This window comes from Pinus tabuliformis, chromosome J (assembly GCF_031772625.1).
Source record: "Pinus tabuliformis cultivar Carrire ecotype Pingquan chromosome J, CPIR1, whole genome shotgun sequence".
Lineage (NCBI taxonomy): Eukaryota > Viridiplantae > Streptophyta > Pinopsida > Pinales > Pinaceae > Pinus > Pinus tabuliformis.
The window spans coordinates 1444942513-1444961708 of NC_142295.1; positions in this window are offsets into that span (position 1 = coordinate 1444942513).

Here is a 19196-nt window from a genome sequence, read left to right on the forward strand (position 1 = left end):
GTGAAATTGTCGCCTTGTTAAAAAGACTCCTTCGGTCAATGTTTGAAAATTTTCAAAAATCACATTCTTATATATATAAAACAAAAAAATATATAAAGGAGGTGGTGGGCCACCACCCCCACCACCCCACACCTTACCATATGCCATAATCAAATGTACACACCATATTAAGAGCCAAGTTTACGGAGGCCGATGGGTATCGAGCCCGCGCCAACCATGTGGGTTGGCCCGCCACCATGCGGCAGCCGCATGTCACACCAAAAAAATCAACGGTACCATGTCATATCCATTTAACACACAAACAACCCACCAATTAAATACATGTGTGCGGAGGGTGCAGGGCGGGCTGCCTAATGCAGACCCGACCCCCTAGACATATATGCGGATTTGTTTTAAAAAACTATAATGTTTTAAATCTAGAGGGGTGGGGATTGACCAACCGACCCCTCCTCCACTAATTTCGACTTATACCAATTTGCCAAATGGATTCATTGATACCTCCACCCAAAAATTTTATATTAACACGTCATTTCATCTGTGTGCCCAGGAAGCATGGAGGAGTAGGAGCATGCATGGAAATCGAGGTGATATTTTTTTTAATTAATTTATTGCAGGTGGAACCATGACTGAGCAAAGTTTCCAGGAGGGTAAAATTTTTGCAGTGTCCAAATTGGACAAATGTTATGTAAATCTTACACCTCTCAGTGACACGAACCTGATGGCACAGTCAATTTCCTGATCTTAGCATCAAATTTGCAGAGGACCTGGAGGAGGGAATCTTTGAGGAATCTAGGGGGAATCTAAAAGATTCCTTAAACCCCAGATTTTCATTTTCTCAGAATTCAGAAATTTGACAGTCGATTTTGCACTATTCGACGCCACAAATCTGATGGTGTGTTCAGATTTTCCATTTGCTCATTTCATTTTTCGACCACTTTTCAAAGTGGAATGCAGGTGTCAGCATTCAATGTGTGAGCAATCCTTTCCATGCGATTCGACGCCACGAGATTGATGGTACAGCCAGCTTCAGCAGTTTGACATCCTTTGCTTCATATGGCCCCAGGATGTGAGGTATATGCAATATGTTCATGTACTTCTTTTGCTATGCATTATGCTACACAGATCCATGTTTGATGTTTGATGTGGGATCTTGTTTCTTACTCGTTTTCATGATTCCTACTTGATGTGATGTAGAATCATTTGTGTGATGTACTTGTTGTCATGATTCGTCATGTTTTATTTGAGATCCCTTTGTCGTTATGTTGATGGGATACTCATGTGTCACCATGTATGATTGCATTGAAATCCCTTTTATGCCATGTTGGCGGGATGTTCATTATCATCATGCATGAGTTTGTGTCATACTGATAGGAGTCCTTTTTGACTGAGAGTTCTTGTAGCGGAACATCTCTTGGAGCCACTCCTACGTGAGGGAATTTTCCTTGTATGATAGCGACATCACCTCTTATGTACATCATCACTATTGACAGCACTTAATGCAACAGCCTACACCATCTTGACATCGGGGCCTAGAGACGTAGTCCCTCCTGGACGAACTCCGTTATCAACGGCTTATGTTTTCATGTGTTGATGAATGTCATGTTCCTCTTCTTTACAGTATGTAGATGTATTCATTTATGTTCTTTTAAAAATGCAATTTAACACATCACGAAAGTAAAAGGTCTTGGAAGAGTCCTTTGTCACACTCGAACTTGGATCAAACCCACTGGTATAAACACAATGAATACCTGCCAAGAAATCTGGGACATCACTGTAATGATCCCCAAAAGTTTTATAAATGCAAAAGCCAAAGCACCTAGTTTAGTAGGAATCATTGTGTCCATTGCACTCTAACCAGTTGATGCTCGATTCAGTATTCGCCCAAATGGAGTTGCATTAAAGGACATTGGTGCACGAAATATACACCTATGTAGATTGTTGAAAACACGATTGGAAATTTTAATTCCAACCAGTGAAGGAAGCATAGACCTCACAAGAACACACAGAGAGCAACTTAATGTCAAAGCAACATAAACCAAAATGAGAAGGGATTTTCTAATAGGGGAACTCTCATTTTATTTTGTAGGGTTTTCCCATGCCACCCAGTATTTACTAATTATTTGAAGTAGCTGAAATATTATTTGGACCATTAGTATTATAGGTATCAAACTACATAACAGAGAGAAAGAAGATGAGAAGTGAGTTCCGTCAGGAAATTTGTTAAACTTGGTTGACTCTATAGGCAATGGAATTACAGGGATCATAAGGAGTTTGGGTTTTTTCATCTTCCTCTAGTTGGTCTACTGAATAGTCTACTAGCTAACCAATGATTTCTAACACCATCTGAAAAAATTATCTCCTTCTAGAGGAGAAACCTATGATCACAATGGTAGTGACCTACATCAACATTATTTATTATAATCAAAAACATAGATATTGTGTCTATTAAGAATAAAGATGCATTGAACACAAGGAAACATACGAGTATCACAATCTAAAAATGTGAAAGTATGTGAAAAAATATAGCAAGATACATTTAAGAAGACAATGGAATTAGAGGTATCATAAATAGTTTGGGTTTTGTCATCTTCCTCTAGAGGGTCTAGTGAATAGTCTACTAACTCATCAATGATTTCTAATGCCATTTGAAAAAATTATCTCCTTCTAGAGGAGAAACCTATGCTCACAATGGTAGTGACCTACACCAACATGATTTATTATAGTTAAAAACATAGATACTGTGTCTATTAAGAAAAAAGATGCATAGGACACAAAGAAACATATAAGTATCAAAATCTAAAAATGTGAAAGTATGTGAAAAAGTATAAAATGATATGTTTAAGAAGAAATATATTAAATCTCAACGTCATAAGAAAAATTGACAAGAGAAAAGGAAGAAATGAGGCCATGTATTTACATGGCTAAGGAGTTATGTCAAATTTTTTCTTACAACCTGATTGAAATTCAATTGTACTTAACCAGATGTTATACAACTATTTATGAATTGTTATGAAAATTTATTACCTTATATTTTAGTACTGTACTTGATATCAATGCTTTTTTAGATCATTTTATCTTACTAGTAATTTGGTTTGGGTAACATTGTTTGTTTTTGTTTCATATGCTTGAGGATATTCACAACCCATTTGAAAGGTTTGGACCAGTAAAAGATGTTTATCTTCCCAAAAATTACTATACAGGGTATGGCCATCTTGATTATTTTAGATATTGGTATTTATGCTTGTTTATAACTTTTGAAGTTTTAGCTTTATGAAAGATTGACACAATGTTCATGTTATGCATTAATTGGAAATTTATATGAACATCTAATGTTATTCGATATCACTTATGATTTTATGTGAGACCCTGTTTTTTCAGAATTATATTTATTTTTATAGTATATTTTCATAGTTTAACTTGTCTTTGTAATAAAAATCATATGTAGTTGATAAAGTAATAATGGTATTGAGCATTGTAATTTCTTTTTGTAAAGGGGCCATCACTAGGAGATCTAGAACTCATGAATCTATGGAGAATCTTATTCTACATATTAGTAACTACTTACAGGGCTTGTTAGGTCCCATATATGTATATCTATAAGCAGGAGAATGTCAATAAACCTTAGCAGTTTCTTGGTACTGGTAAAGATGATGTGAGTTCTTGTCCAACTCCTGTTGACCTAGGCACCATATTGTGTTCAATGCTTTCTATATATCTTGTATTGTGCCAAGACTTGGCATGATTTTGGATGTGATATATACATATATTTTTTGAAATCGCATACATTGTTCACCAATCTCTCTTAATAGACATTACATATGTTGAATTGTATTTGATCAGTCTCTCTATCTAGTTTGCTTAAAAGTTGTCTAATTGGAATCCTTGAACTCCTAAAGTCAACATGGAGAATCTTGGGCATTAGTCAAACTGTCCATGATATGTGCTATACATGAGTACTGTTTCGGCAAGTTTATTTAGAGTCAATCTAAATCTACATGTTTTATATGTGGTTATCCTAACTATTGGGATAGGGAAACCATTTTTGTACATTGAGTGCCATCATATGTGCAATAAAATTATAGACTCGGATCCTTTAGTTTCTTGAAAATTGTTATCAGAGGATCACACCTATTTTCTGTGGTAGGGTGCCCTCTTTACATTCCCAGGGCAAGCAGCGTGCAACCCATCTCTTTTGGAAGTGGTGCCTCCCATTGTTTATGTAATCTTTATTTATCACACTTGTTCTTTCACAATTGTTATTTTACTGTTATTTCATAAATATGTGTCATGTTGGGTTTATTATGTTGCTCTATCAATGCATGCTCCATTTTTGATAATTTGTGGCCGGGGTTTCTTGTTTTGACACCTTCAAGCAATAAGTGAATTTTTTATATGGACCACCTCGAGTTTTGGGTGCTGCTTACAATTTTGGATAGAAGACACTGGTGACTATATTTGGTAAAATTTCTTCAAAGTTGGCATAAGAACCATGGAGGTGCAAACAGTACAAGTTAGTGTTACTACCTAGTTCTAAAAACTTGCTAAAACTATTAGGGTATACCAAGATAAAATTAAAGTGAACCTACTCCATCGAAAATTAGACCTCTGGGAAGATTATGGTTCCAATTTTCATTTCAGTTAATGCACAATCCATAGAGATGCAACCAATGCAAATTCCCTCTGCCAAGAGAGATTAAAAGCAACAAGGCTTGGCAAATTGAGCATACCTCCACTAGCAGATCCAAATTAGGGGAGACTTGTTACATTCAGGAAGGGGCAAGTTAGATTGTTATAGGTTGAAAATACAGAGAAGTCAGAGTATAAATCTTATATATAGCAAGTACATTGTTGCTATATATGAGCAAGGTCTACATAAGAATGCCATAATTGTTGATGGGAATGTATATGTGTGAAAAGTATAGGAAAATTTGGATAATATTTGTAAATGTATGGGATTGGGAAGTTGGGTTTTGGGAAAGCCCTATTTTTTCTAAGATGTGCTTCACAAGAACCCTGATCTTTCTAGTTGCCTTGAGAGTCGCTCTCCAGCCCAGTATGGTAGAGATGTTAAAATGTCCTGTCTGATCCTGTCCTCAAATCATTTTGACTCAGTCAAACTACATAAGAAAAATGGGTTCGGGGGGAGGATGTGTTACACAACAGGGGGACATGGGGGTCAAATGTGATTCACATGTTTACATCATTACCTTATATATGCAAAAACTTTGCCCTTGTGGAGGTGTAAGGCCCTTAGTAGACATCATTATACTTATTGCAGCCCCAATCCCCAATATCCCCTCCTGCAATGGATCCTAAACTTGTAACATGATTTTAAATATGATATTCACCATCAGTATGAACATTTTCACGGGGTTTTGAGGTTATTTCTATGGAAATATCATATATGTGAAGATGAAATTGAATGAAAAAAATAAGAAGTTGAGAATATGCAGAATATTTGCAAGAAACCCTTCTCCAAGAGTTGAAACAAATCACACATTTTCCACTTGCAAACAATCACCTTATGCCTTCAAAATTTTACTCTCCAAACCTGCAGTAACACCCTACAAGACTGTCTTCTTTTTAGAAGTTGATTTATACAACTTGCAAACTGACCCCCAAGGTCACAATGTCTTGTACTATAGCTTCCTTTGTAATGCAAATCTTTGAACTTGATCTTAGAGATTTAAACCTCCCCCTTTGAAGTTGATGGTCACCATCAATATCCAAGTAATGGTATTTATCTTGGGCTTAGTGTACCACTTTTTGGATCAATGATGCTATCATTTCTTCTTGACATGGAAAGGCTCTCTCTCTCTCCTCATATAACAGAATCTAATTTGGCTTTTTGTACTTACTTTTGATGCAACATTTCTTGCTGATTAGGCTCTACATTTAACCAAGGTGATGCAAATAACTACCCAGGTTTAAATTGAATATACACCCATGTGTAGTTTGATGCCATTTTTTCCCATGTAACAAAGTTTGAAAGTACCCCACCCTCTGATCCTATAGGCAAGGGTAAGATATTTTATTTATCTATTTTTTACTAAGTGGAGTGTTCACTATAAATATTGATGTTTCAATTTTTTTTATACAGTTTGTTTTGAGAAAGTGTTAAGTAACAACATGAATAACTGTGAAAACTTACATTTTAACTTCGTTGGAACATCCAAAAATATTTCAAAAAATTGAAGTAATAACATGAATAACTATGAAAACATATACACAAGGAATTATAAATTTGTTTGAATATCCAAAGATAATAATTTATGTATCCAAAATTGAGTTGTTGTAAATTGATTTGTATACCTCATGTTTATAATTGATTATGTATGTATGCAAAATTATAAAGCATAGGTTCATACATATATCAAACTTTCTAAGACACGTTGATTTGTAATAGACTATGGGAGACCTCCTCTGCTAGCACCAAAAAATTGTGAAATTTGATCATAGTACTCTTTCCATGCTTTATTGTGTGGTAAATGGGTTGTTATTACATATGTCCTCTCCTAGGTGCCTGCTTTCCAAAACCCATGAATCATGATAGTGGGTGGAGGAAAGACAATTTTTTTTCCACAGCATGTGGCATTCCAAAGGGATCAGTGGGTGGAGGTGTGTCTCTAGGATCTCCTAGTTGGCTTGAGACTAGTCTCAGTTAACTACAACAAAGGGTATGTGAAGAGAAAAGGATGGCACACTATGAGTTAATCCCTGAAGTTTGAAGTTAGACATTTGGACAAATTGGACTACTTCTTTATTGCTTTAACTTGATGAAAGAGAGACATCTACTGCTATTGTTGGATTATGGGACTGGAGGAATTGCCTAAATTAGGTGTGTGTTTCCTCAAAAGAGAGAGACATTTGTTGCTGCATTATGACACTGAAGAAATTGCCTAAATTGAGTGTGTTACATGAGAATGGGATGATGTGGAAGATATGACTAGGTTTCCTAATAAGACGAGGCAACTTCAATTTTCAAAATCCATAGGTAAATTTAGTAGATAAATCTTTTTCTCTCATGGAAGCTATGGGATATTTAAAACTTCAGCATAGAAATCTAATTGCTTTAGAATAATTGGCGAGAAACAAACAAAAAGAGTGAGTTCTAAATGTTCAAATTCAAAATTGAGATTGCTATGGTCTCATATGGCATTTGTATTTGTTCAATCTCCAAAGAAAACTGGGAAGTGGTAATTAATGAGAAACAATCATGTTATGATCAAGAAAGTAAAATTAGTTGTTGGGAGTAGGTTGCTTGAGCAATATTTTAGACTTTCAGCTAAATAAGTCACAAGTTTTATGATTATGAACATTAATGTAGGAAATATGCACCTTTTTGGTTGTGCAGAAAAAATAGATTTATAATTCAAAACCATAGAAATGTTATCACATATATTGAGAATGTTTATGTTTAGATTTAATAACAAGGTTCCAAGTCATTATGACAAAAAAATCCCAATTATTCAAGACAAACTCAATTAATTTTCAATTTAATAATAAAAAATAATTTCCATTTTTTTCGTTATTACTTTATAAAAGGGATATTGTGTCCTTATTCTATTTTATTTCTTTGGAACTTTTGGCTGGAAACATTTATTTTTTGGGTCAAATCTTGCTTTTTGTTTTTAAATTCAACCCCTAAAAACCCAACACTATTATACAAAATTCACAAATCAAATTTTTGATTCTAATGAATTGCGATCAAATTCAAGCAAATTTGACCAAAAGAATATAGCCAAAAACTGTCGAAACATAGACTACGGCTTATAAAAATGCACATCAGAGTGTAAACACACCTGGCCACTTTGAATGCAATTATTTTTTCATTTGGTTCTTTGTTTGCTTATCTTAAATTCTTACGATGCGAGTCTTCTACAGTTGTGTTGTCTGCACCATGACATATCATTTTCTTACATTCCTGTCACTGATAGCATCCATCCATTGACCAACCAATAATATATGTGTTTAGTGACTTGGAAATTTTTTTACATGCGACATTTCCATGAAAATGTCCATGTAGTTGGAGAGGATAGAAAATTTTGCGGTGCATTACCTATGGTTGTGGGTATTTTTCCCATTCTAGATGTTGTGATCCTTGCCAGGTAGGTTTAGTTTTTGATTTTTGGAGGTTGTGGTGTTGCTTCCAAGTAAGTTATTATTTTTTTGGAAATTAGAATTCAATTATATTATTAAGCTTATTATAATTTTAAATATTTTATTTTAAAAAAAAAAGTAGATTTTTTTTTTAATAAATAATTATAGTAAGCTTGGCAAATCCTTTCTATTCCATTTTAAAAAACAGGCATGAATTACATAAACATCATCCATAATCAGATGGCCTCAACTTTCTCATTGGGAAACCATGTATGTTGGCCATCTAACAACATTATAGGCCATCCAAAATCTGAAAAGTCTGAGAATGTTAAGCAAGGCTACATAAACTCGAGTGCCTTTGAGTCTCCTATTTATTCTACGTCTATAACATAAAGATAAAAATTGCATACTATTCATTTATACATAGAAAAATTAAGAGTTAAAACTATGCTAAGAAAAATGCTAATCATCAGAATATCTAATTGGCATCGGGTCTTTGGCACTGGAACCCGACAGTTCAATTTGTGAAAGGGCAAGGAATATGGTTCTCAATACAACTTACAAGAACATTTTGTTGTTGAATCTGGCGTTGAATGAGCTAGAATTCCTTGTGGATTTCCTATATTTCTGTAGCTAACTCCGAAATTCCTACAAAGGTGGACGTCAAAGCTTTTTCCAAGAGATTTTTCATCATCCATCAAAGGTAAAGGGTATGTTGGAACTGGGTGTATTGGCCTTTGGTATGGCCTGGGTTAGGAATGAGATCCTGCCATTCATTTAGCTCCAGTTCATTATCCATTTCCTGCTGCTTCAATTCATTCTCCCAGCCCAAAATAATTTGACGAGCCTGTGAGTGTGCATTAGTTCGATAAGGCCAAGTTTCTTCCAAGATTAAAGCATTGTTATTTCTGCAACCTCGATTTCGGGTGGTTTGAGCTTGAGCTTGATCTCTTCCACAACCACAACCCTAGCCCTGGCTATGACCTTGAGCACCCCTTACATTTCTCCCTCGGGACGAAAGAGTAAGGAGAAAGAACATTAGGGAAAATATTGGACTTGAGGGTTGCATTTTGGAGGGAAAGTAAATATGATAGATGGACTAATTGCCCAATAGACTACAGACTCAAAGAGTTAGAGACCAAACCAACCATGGGATACTAAATAAAAATTCATTATATGGCAATATACCTGAATGTCTTTGTGTTAAGTAGAGAAACCTCCTTGAGAATTAGAAAAACTCTACTACCGGTGATGCCTGCCAAAGGCTATCGAAATAAAGTGTATGGGCTGTTGGCAAGGAAACGTAACGAAAAGAGGTAAAGGCACTAGGCTAGGAGGGATTCGTCCTTCAACTTACTTGGTTGTTTAGGCAATATGCTAATATTTTTCCCCTTCATGCTTTGATAATGCCATGCCCTTTAGTGCAAATCAACAACAACAGAAAGAAAATTCCTAAACACCTCCTAAAATTCCCATAGAATACATCAAGATCAACACTATATTCAATGACATCATCCAGTTTCTTTAGTGCTTTCATTATGGAGTGAATGCAAAGAGATAATCGTATGCTCGAATGAATGTTTGCACAAATTTGATTCAATTCCATTTGCAAACTCTCCTTGATTTGATGAATTCAGTGACGTGTCATGTAAGCCAACCTCAATTGGATACAACTACCCAGCTTTTTGATCCTCTTCACTCATGCTTAACATAATAGTGTGAAAGTATCAAAATCTAAAAATGTGAAAGCATGTAAAGTCTACTATAAGGGGGGCTTCTAATGCCCCCACAATTTTCCACAAGGGGGGCTCTTAACGCCCCCAAAAGTTAGTACAAGGGGAGATCCCAACGTCCCCAAACATTGCGACAAGGGGGTTTTAAACCACCCTCATAAGTTGTTACAAGGGGGGTTGTAAGCCACCTTTGTAGGTTTGCTACGAGGGGGGTTTTAAATTTCCCCCATAGGTCAATTTTTGAAGGGGTTTCAAATTGCCCCCAAAAGTGACTTTTTGGAGGCGATTTACAACCAACCTTGAAAGATGACCTTTGAGGGCTATTGCAATCACCCCTAAAAGTCACTTTTGGGGCTGGTTCATATCTCTTAAAAAACCTTTTTTCTGGTCCTCACAATGCCCTTAGGCTAGCCCACATAAAGGGCCCTCATGCCTAATTGACCCAACTTTTGGGGCTTGACCCTGATGAAGCCAAGGAGAATTGAACCAACACCTCATAATAGAGGTCCAATGACTTGGTAGGGTAGCTTCAAACAATCATTTGGGCTACCCATCAATGATATCTCTTCAAAAACCTTCCCTAAAGGCTTGACATTTAAAGGTGATGCTTTGAAGGGAGGGCGGGGGGTCTAAAAAATTGCAACCAAAAGTCACTTTTCAAGTTTGGAATCCCCCTTGAAAAGTGACACATTTGGGGGCAATTCATATCTCTTAAAAAACATCCCTAAAAGGCTTGATTTTTAGAGGTGATGCTTTTGGGGGGGGAGGTGGGTGGTGGTGAGGGAGGGTTCAAAAAATTACAGCTAATGCTAATACCACTTCTAATTCCCACTTTTGGAGGCAGATTACGAACACCCCTCCCCGCCCCAACACACCCCCCACCCCCCCTCCCTCAAGTCTTTTTTGTAGTAGTGGTAGTTATTATTTTTGTCTCCAGAAGTCATTATTTTTAATGATTAACTATGCTTTTCTTCTTTCTAGGATCTCCTCTCAAGCACATGTTTCAACCAATTCTAAAGTTCGTTCTTCAAATTAATTTTACAGTTATTTTTTAGATTTATACTTCCCTAATCTTCTGTAAGGAAAGGTCTTTCATTTTATACAGGCTAGATGATTCCTTGAGTTAGAGGAAAGGAATATTCGTCCCTCACTAGTAAAGGGATTTCCCTGTAGAAAAGGAAAATGATTTCCTTTCTTGAGAGAGCTACAAGGTTTTCCTTATCAACGTTGATTGCATTACCAACAGATGCATTGTCAACATTAAAAATAGATGGTGAAGTCTCTTTTTTAATCTCTGCCTCCTAAGTAATTTTCTTGTTATTCTGAGGAAATCCGCAACCTCTTCCCTTCGCATTAGCATTATGAGATACAATCTTAACTACTTTTGTTTTATTCAAGCAATCAATCATGACCGCTTCCTTATAGATATTGGAAAAATCTGATAACACTGCATGTCCTTTAAGGGGTTCAACAGCAACATTGGATCCATAAATATTTGACTCTATCGTTGAACGCTTTCCTTTTGGTTTACTTTGGGCTGGAAAAAGAGGTGGAAGGGGATTGTTCAATGTGGAGTTTGTAGCCCTTGCTCGTGTAATGCGAACATTGGATGTCTGGGTTCTAGTCATTGTTATTTTGTAAAGTTGTGAAAAACACAACTATACACCTTTGAATTTGTTTAAACCGAGTAACAAAATTCAAAGATCCAACCACGGAATTTTACCAGTCATTGCAACCCACCCAAAGGATCACCATGGCCGATCAACTTGTTCCAAATAATGTTAGTAGGACCAACGAAATTGCGGGAAAGAATCGCCAGTGTTTGTTGTACATATAGAGGAGCTCCTTGAGAAGATTTGATCTTGGGTTGGAAGCTCCTCTTCCGAAGCTTGTACCACTCCCTCGTTTCCTATGCACCTTAATACGAAGAAAAAACCACCCGGAAATGTCCATTTACTCACCAAACACCACATGCCTACTCATTTTAAAATTTCAAACTATGTCATGAAACTTTAAAATGTACATAACTAGTTGGTTTATTTTATGGCATATTCTAGTGTTATGCCATATTCAATTTGTAAAAGATTAAATGTAGAACTCAATAAAACAATGACTTAGATTGTTCAACTAGAATTCTCGAATGTTAAGGTGCATAATGAATTAAGGTGTGTACTTCTCAAACTTTCTTCTAATCCAAAATAGTGGTTGAGTCATATGCTTTGTTACTAAGCAAGAGTTGGTTTGAAAAAATAAATGGATATTTTTTTTATAGAATGGTCACATCTTTGGCTTCCATATAATGGTAAGACTAATCAAATTAAAATAACAAGGAAGAGGCATATGAAGCACACGATAAATGATTAATGATTCAAATGTGTTCATTGTGTTTTTTTTTGGAAATTTATTGTTGAATTTTCACCTTTTGTAGATGTGTGTAATCAATCTAAGATATTTCACTCAACTTAGCTTGTAGTAAATAATTCTATAAATTATGTAAGAACATATACAAAGTCATTTTCAAAATTAGTAAATTTAGATGTAAATTAGAATGTATGGTTTTTATATTTTGATGGCTCTAAGTCGATTTCATGTGCAAGGTCTAGATGCACTCTTAGTGATCTGTATCTGAATATTATTTTTCTGTGCTAATTTTGTTCACATATTTAAAAACACATGCTTGTCTATTCCTTTATGTGTAGAGTTCTCTTATGTTGTTTGTGATTTGAAATTGGTAAATTTTATATCAAGTTTTATGTGAAATCATGAGCATAATAGCATGAAAGTAAGTACTAAACAAAAGTAAGCAAATGAACAGAAAACCATCAAGAAAAACACTCAACACAGTGTTTTGATAAAGGATTTCGCCCCTCCTGGGCTACATCTCCTTGGTCCAGCTTCCATGGCTTAAGCCTTTGTACTTGCTCAAAATGGAAAAAAATACAATTTGCAATGCTCTACAGCTCTTAAAACCTATTTCAATGGAGTCAAAGCACTCCAAAACCCCTAAGATGACTCTCCAAACTCCTCAAATGGACCACAACTGTTTTGGGCATGACCTCCTTCCTAGTGGCCCTTGGCTTCATAAAACTTCAATGTGGAAAAATCACATACATAAGTGTTATATTGCTCTTAAAATCTATTCCATTGTGTTCAAAGGACCCAGAAACCCCAAAAATGACTATTAGATCTCTGAAAACTAACTGTAGCTGATCTGGGCATGACCTACTTCCCCAGTGTCCCTAGGCTTCCCTGAACTTCCCTGTGGAAAAATCACATGTAGAAGTCTCATATTGCCTCTATAACCTACACCAATGATTTCATAATGTTGAAATCATCCAAAATTAACTATTCATTTTATAAAATTGGTTGAAAAATGAGAAATCTATGGCTTTCTTCAGTTTTGCCTAGAAAACCTCTGCTAAAACTGGAAAGACTCCAGTTAAGTACGCCAAGTTTGGTGGCGGTTCTAGATTTGGTGGCTCCACCATAAATGCCTCCAACTTAAAAATTCAAATTAATTAATTTTAAGCATGATTAGTGGTGCATTAAGCATGCTTATGCTTGGACTGGCTCATGGTCATAGCTTATGGTTGTATGGTGAGGGGGTTGGCCCCGTGGGGCTAGCTCCCTCCACTCCCGTCGTCACATACACGGTAAGTTTAAGTTACGTTTGGTGGCCACCGGTTTAACAAGACCCACGCTAGCTCATTGCTATTGCAACGGAGTTGGGAGGGGGAGGTCACGAGTTCGACCCACTCTCCACCCGTCCCTCATACATTTTGCCACTCCATTTATAACATTGCCATTCAAATATATATGTGGACTTTACCATAAACATTTAAATGCGCCATTTTATATGTATGTGTATTTTGTATAAGGTTTGAAGTTATAATAATATTTATATATAATATATAATATATACATACGAATTATAATATAATATATGATATAAAAATCATATAAAATAATATATCTATATATATATACATATATATATATATATAGATATATATATATTCTAAAAAATAATTTCCACATAAATCCACCATGAATAATAATTCCACTTTGGAGGACACTGGGTAATTTCACCTTCACACAATCAAACTGGCGAACCCTAAAGTGACACTTGTCACAGCCTCATTGGGAAAAAACTGAAGAAGATTCCTATCATGCTGACTGTACTGCCATGTCATCATTCTATCTTGTTCTGCAATTTTTTTAGTTGTTTAGGAAAACAAACAGTAGGCATTTTCTCCTTCATCCGGACTCAGTTTCAGTGAAACAAATTGTGTTGTGATCGTCTTGATGAGACGGATGCAGTCATATAGGTTTCAAGCCAATCTGAGAACATTGATTTTTTGAGCAAATTTTGGCCCCTAATCCAGATTCTGATCACTCCTTCCCACTAACGGGCTTTTGGACCCACAAAAGCTAGTTATTTGATGATAGCTAAACACTCTTCTCTTTCCCAAGTTCTATCAACTTATTCTACTTGAAGAAATCTCCATGACAACCACTTGGGTACACTGACATGCCTTGCATTGCAGCTAATGATGTCCATCAACCACTATTCTTCTTTTCCTGCTGACCCAATCCAACAATTGTTGGCTACTTGTTGACTGATGATACACCTTATTGTACCAAAGTGATCTCTCGGTGTTTGGAAAATTGACTGATAGCCTTCCCACTGAGAATCATGTTCCGCCTTTGCAACATATGCATTCGATGCAAGCTTCTCCTTGGAAACCACTTTTCCAAGTTAAGCCCATCTGAGTGAACTACAACAATGAGTTCCAATATTGGTAACAACAGGAAAATAAGTGACCATTCTTTTACCTCCGTGGTTCCAAATTCCACCTCTGGAAGAATGCATTCGCCATCTCTTTTGCTTCTTAGCGTCAACACAAAACAACAATCTTCCATGTCTGAAAAGTTTTGGAATTTCATCCACTTTTTGCTTCTTGCCTCTATCGTCCTTCAGTTCAACATTCCGCTCATGTCATGATTTTGAGAATGAAGGCTAAGCATGAGCATTTTTCTCAAGAATGGACCTTCCACCATCCTGTAACATCTTGTCACAAGAAACACCCATTAAATGGAAAAACACATTATGCAAGAAATTGTAAATCGACGACCTCTTCTTTTGCTCCTTCAAAGCAACAATTGTCACAACATGTAACATCGCCATGTACTCTTGCATCTTGGTGTACAAAATATCGATTAAACACAAATCGAAAAAACATCATCGACCAAACATAAGTCGATAAACATGCTCCAACAATTGACTTGACTTAAGAGCCAAACATAAGCATGTATAGAAACTTGACGATTCTTTGCATAAACAACAAGAATTTTACATCTCATGCAATAACATGTCAACAACTCCCTTTCATCTTCGAAGATAAAATCAACTCTTCCAAGTTGATATGACATACATGTGACAACAATCAACACAAATCGACACTCATGCATGTATCTAAACACAATGAAAATTCTCAAGTTGTCAATCATACATGTTAACAAAGCAATCGACCAATACAAGTCAATCACTCATGCATGTTGCTAATTTCATTGTTCACACACACACAAACTTTCATGTATGTGTAAAATTCTTCAACTCTCCCTCAAGTGCAAACACAAGTGCAATAAGCCCAAAAACATGTATGGGTATATAAGGGATGAATTGACAAATTTACTGCAATTGAAGTGAGTAACATATCCAACTTTCACACACCTTCTTGGAGAAATTATGCAACATCAAGAATGCTTTCAAAAGAAATGCATTCACATACAAACTTGTAACCACAAATTGTCTTCTTTGTTGCATTAAAGTGAGTCAAACAGAACTCCACTTTCAACATCTTGCATCATACAAGTTGCAGCATACTTTCAACAGAAAAGTAATGCATTCATAAGGCAAAGAATGCATTTTTAAGGAAAAGAATTGCATCTATCAACAAAAGAAATGCAAGCCTTATTGGATAAGAAATCAATCCACCTTTTACCAAACCATTTCAATGGCAATTCTTGCAACTACACATCATCTTGTGAATCATCTTTACACACATCAATTATGAAATCTCCTTTTCCATCCTTTCCAAAGTCTCTCTCCACCTTCTTCACATGTTGTGGATGAGTTGTTAGATGCAAAGTCCAACATTTGTCTATGAGACGACCTTGCTTATGGCAATGAGTGCAAAACAATTGCATATTCTTTGCATCATTGTTTTCATTATCCAATGGACCTCTAGTTTTCTGTCGCTTTTGCTTTGAAATTTTCCTGTATGTGGTCATTTTATTCCAACATCTTCAAACGTTATGGTTATTCAAACCACAAAACGAACATGTAAATTCTCTCCAATTCTTATATGAAGATTTACCATGTTCAACATAATCAAAAGAAACTTGATTAAAGGCAGATTTATACCTTGAAAATTCACCTTTGTCTCCTTCTTGAGGAGGTGAACTTGAAGAGGTAGTGGCTCTCTTTGGAATACCAACAATGGTGTTAATAACCTTAGAGCTTTCATCATTCTCTTGTTTTCCCTTTTCACTAGTTGCATGCTTATGAGCATCTTCTTGCAAAGTGGGTATACAACTTTTGCATTCCTCATGAACACAATCTTCACAAGATTGAGGGTATGAACATGTAATGAAATTCCCTCTTGGAACACTTTCATGTGCCTCCTTGGCTTTGGAGCATTCTCCATCATGTTCTCCATAACCAAAAGCCAAATACCTAGGCCTTTCCTCAACCACTGGCTCAACTATGCCTTGTGCATGTGTGCCTAACCCTTTACCTTTATAGCCCATCTTCATCAACAATTTCGACCCTATTCCTCTAGTGTGTCTTTCAAAAGCACAAAAACATTCATTTTGAGACGAAATTGAATATAAAATTGTATTGCATACCTCATGTTCATGCACATATTTGACTAGGGTGTCTTTGGCATCATGGAGTAAAATCTCCATCTCATGCATCTTTTCAAGAAGCTCTTGCTTCTCCTCCTTCATGGCCATCAATTGCTCTTGAAGTATAGTGTTCTCCTTCCTATCTTCAGTCATCTCTTGCACCATATCTCTCATGATGAAAAACTCCTGCAACATCTCTTCATCAAAGAATCTTGCTAAGGAAGAGAGATTAGAGACATCACTTGTTGAAGCTGCCATCACATAAACTTGCACACTATTAATTCTCCTTGCACAAATCTCAAGCAATCAAGAAAATAAACCTTTGCTCTGATACCAACTTGATCTATATCTGAATGTTAGTTTTGTTATGCTAATTTCATTTTTAGATTTAAAAACACATGCTTGTGTATTGATTCATGTGCAAGGTTCTCTTAAGTTGTTTGTGATTGGAAACACGTAAATTTTATGTCAAGTTTTATGTGAAATCATGAGCATAATTGCATGAAAGTAAGTATTGAATAACAGTAAGAAAATGAATAGAAAACCATCAAGAAAAACACTCAACACAGTGTTTTGGTAAAAGAGTTCACCCCTCCTGAGCTACATCTCCTTGGTCCAGCTACCATGGCTTGGGCCTCTGTACTTGCTCAAAATGGAAAAAATTACAGTTTACAATGCTCTACAGCCCCTAAAACCTGCTGCAATGGACTCAGAGCATTTCAAAACCCCCAAGCTAACTCTCCAAACTCTTCAAATGGACCACAACTATTTTGGGCATGACCTCCTTCCTGGTGGCCCTTGGCTTCATAAAACTTCAATTTGGAAAAATCACATACATAAGTGTTATATTTCTCCTAAAACCTATTCCATTGTGTTCATAGGACACAAAAACCCCAAAAATGACTATTATATCTTTGAAGACTGACTTTCGCTGATCTGGGCATGACCTGCTTCCCTGGTGGCCCTGGGCTTCCCTGAACTTCCCTCTGGAAAAATCATCTGTAGAAGTATTCTATTGCCTCTGCAACCTACACCAAGGATTCAGAATGTCGAAATCATCCAAAATTCACTATTCATTTTCTAAAATTGGTCAAAAAATGACCAATCTATGGATTTCTCTAGTTTTGCCTCGAAAACCTTTGCTAAAACTAGAAAGACTCCAGTTAAGTCCGCCAAGTTTGGTCGCAGTTTCGGATTTGGTGGCTCTGCCATAAATGCCGCAAACTTAAAAATTCGGATTAATTACTTTTAAGCATGATTAGTGGTGCGTTAAGTGCGCTTATGCTTGGCGCTGGCCCATGGTCATAGCTTATGGTTGTATGGTGAGGGGGTTGGCCCCCCAGGGCTGGCTCCCTCTACTCCCGTTGTCGCATACATGGTAAGTTTAAGTTACGTTTGGTGGCCACCAGTTTAATAAGACTCGCGCTCGCTCGTTGATATTGCATTGGAGTTGGGAGGGGGAGGTCACTGGTTCGAACTGCCCTCCACCCATCTGTCATACAATTTGCTGCCCCATTTATAACATTTCCATTCAAATATATATGCGGACTTTACCATAAACATTTAAATGCGTCATTTTATATGTATGCGTATTTTGTATAGTGTTTGAAGTTATAATAATATATATGAATTACAATATAATATATGATATAATGAAAGGGAATTGAGGGAAGATGGCTCTGAAGTCGTCGGGTCAGGTTAGCGCACGCGAAGGGTTTGGTTAGGGTTTCGACTAAAGTTTTGAAGCTGCAGTAACCGTGCCTGGGTCTCCGTTTCGCTCTCGCCGCTAGTGCAGACTCCGCGCTCCCTCCTCCGTTACAATGCCGCTGTAGACTTCAATGCTTCGTGCTGAAGGACTCCTTCGCCGTGACCTCCGTGACTTCCGTTTACTTATCTGTGACGGTTTACATCTTTAACCTAGCACGGTCCGTTAGCTGTTACTGCAACCTGACTTTTTCCCTGGGATTCTCTACCCCATAAGGTGTCTGCCGTCCCGAGGTGCAGCTGGCCATGGAGGACTTGGAGGCCGTAGATTATTCCGCTGACCCATTGGAAGGGGTCTCCATCTGGCGCACTCCATATGCCACATCAGAAGGTATGTTTAATCTTGATTTTTCCTGAAATTTTTCACAGTTTTCCCTCGGTGAATCATCTAGGGCTCAGCCTGTGGTCCTCCCGGATGAGCCCCCTACATCGCCTGCCCTCTCCATGCCGCCTCACTCTCCGGCAACCCTCGGTTTTGTCTTTGGATGCTTAAACCCTAACCCTGGGTCAGTTCCCCCGGAATCTGGCTCTTTTTCTCAACCGCCGTTTAACCCTCCCCTGCCCTCATCCTCCGCCGGTCTCGCAGCTTCTTTTGGTCACCACTCTAGCAGTTTCAATACCGTACCCCCGCTTTCGGGCCCCCCTTTTGCATCCGGCTTTGACATTCCTATCACCCACCAGTTCGCG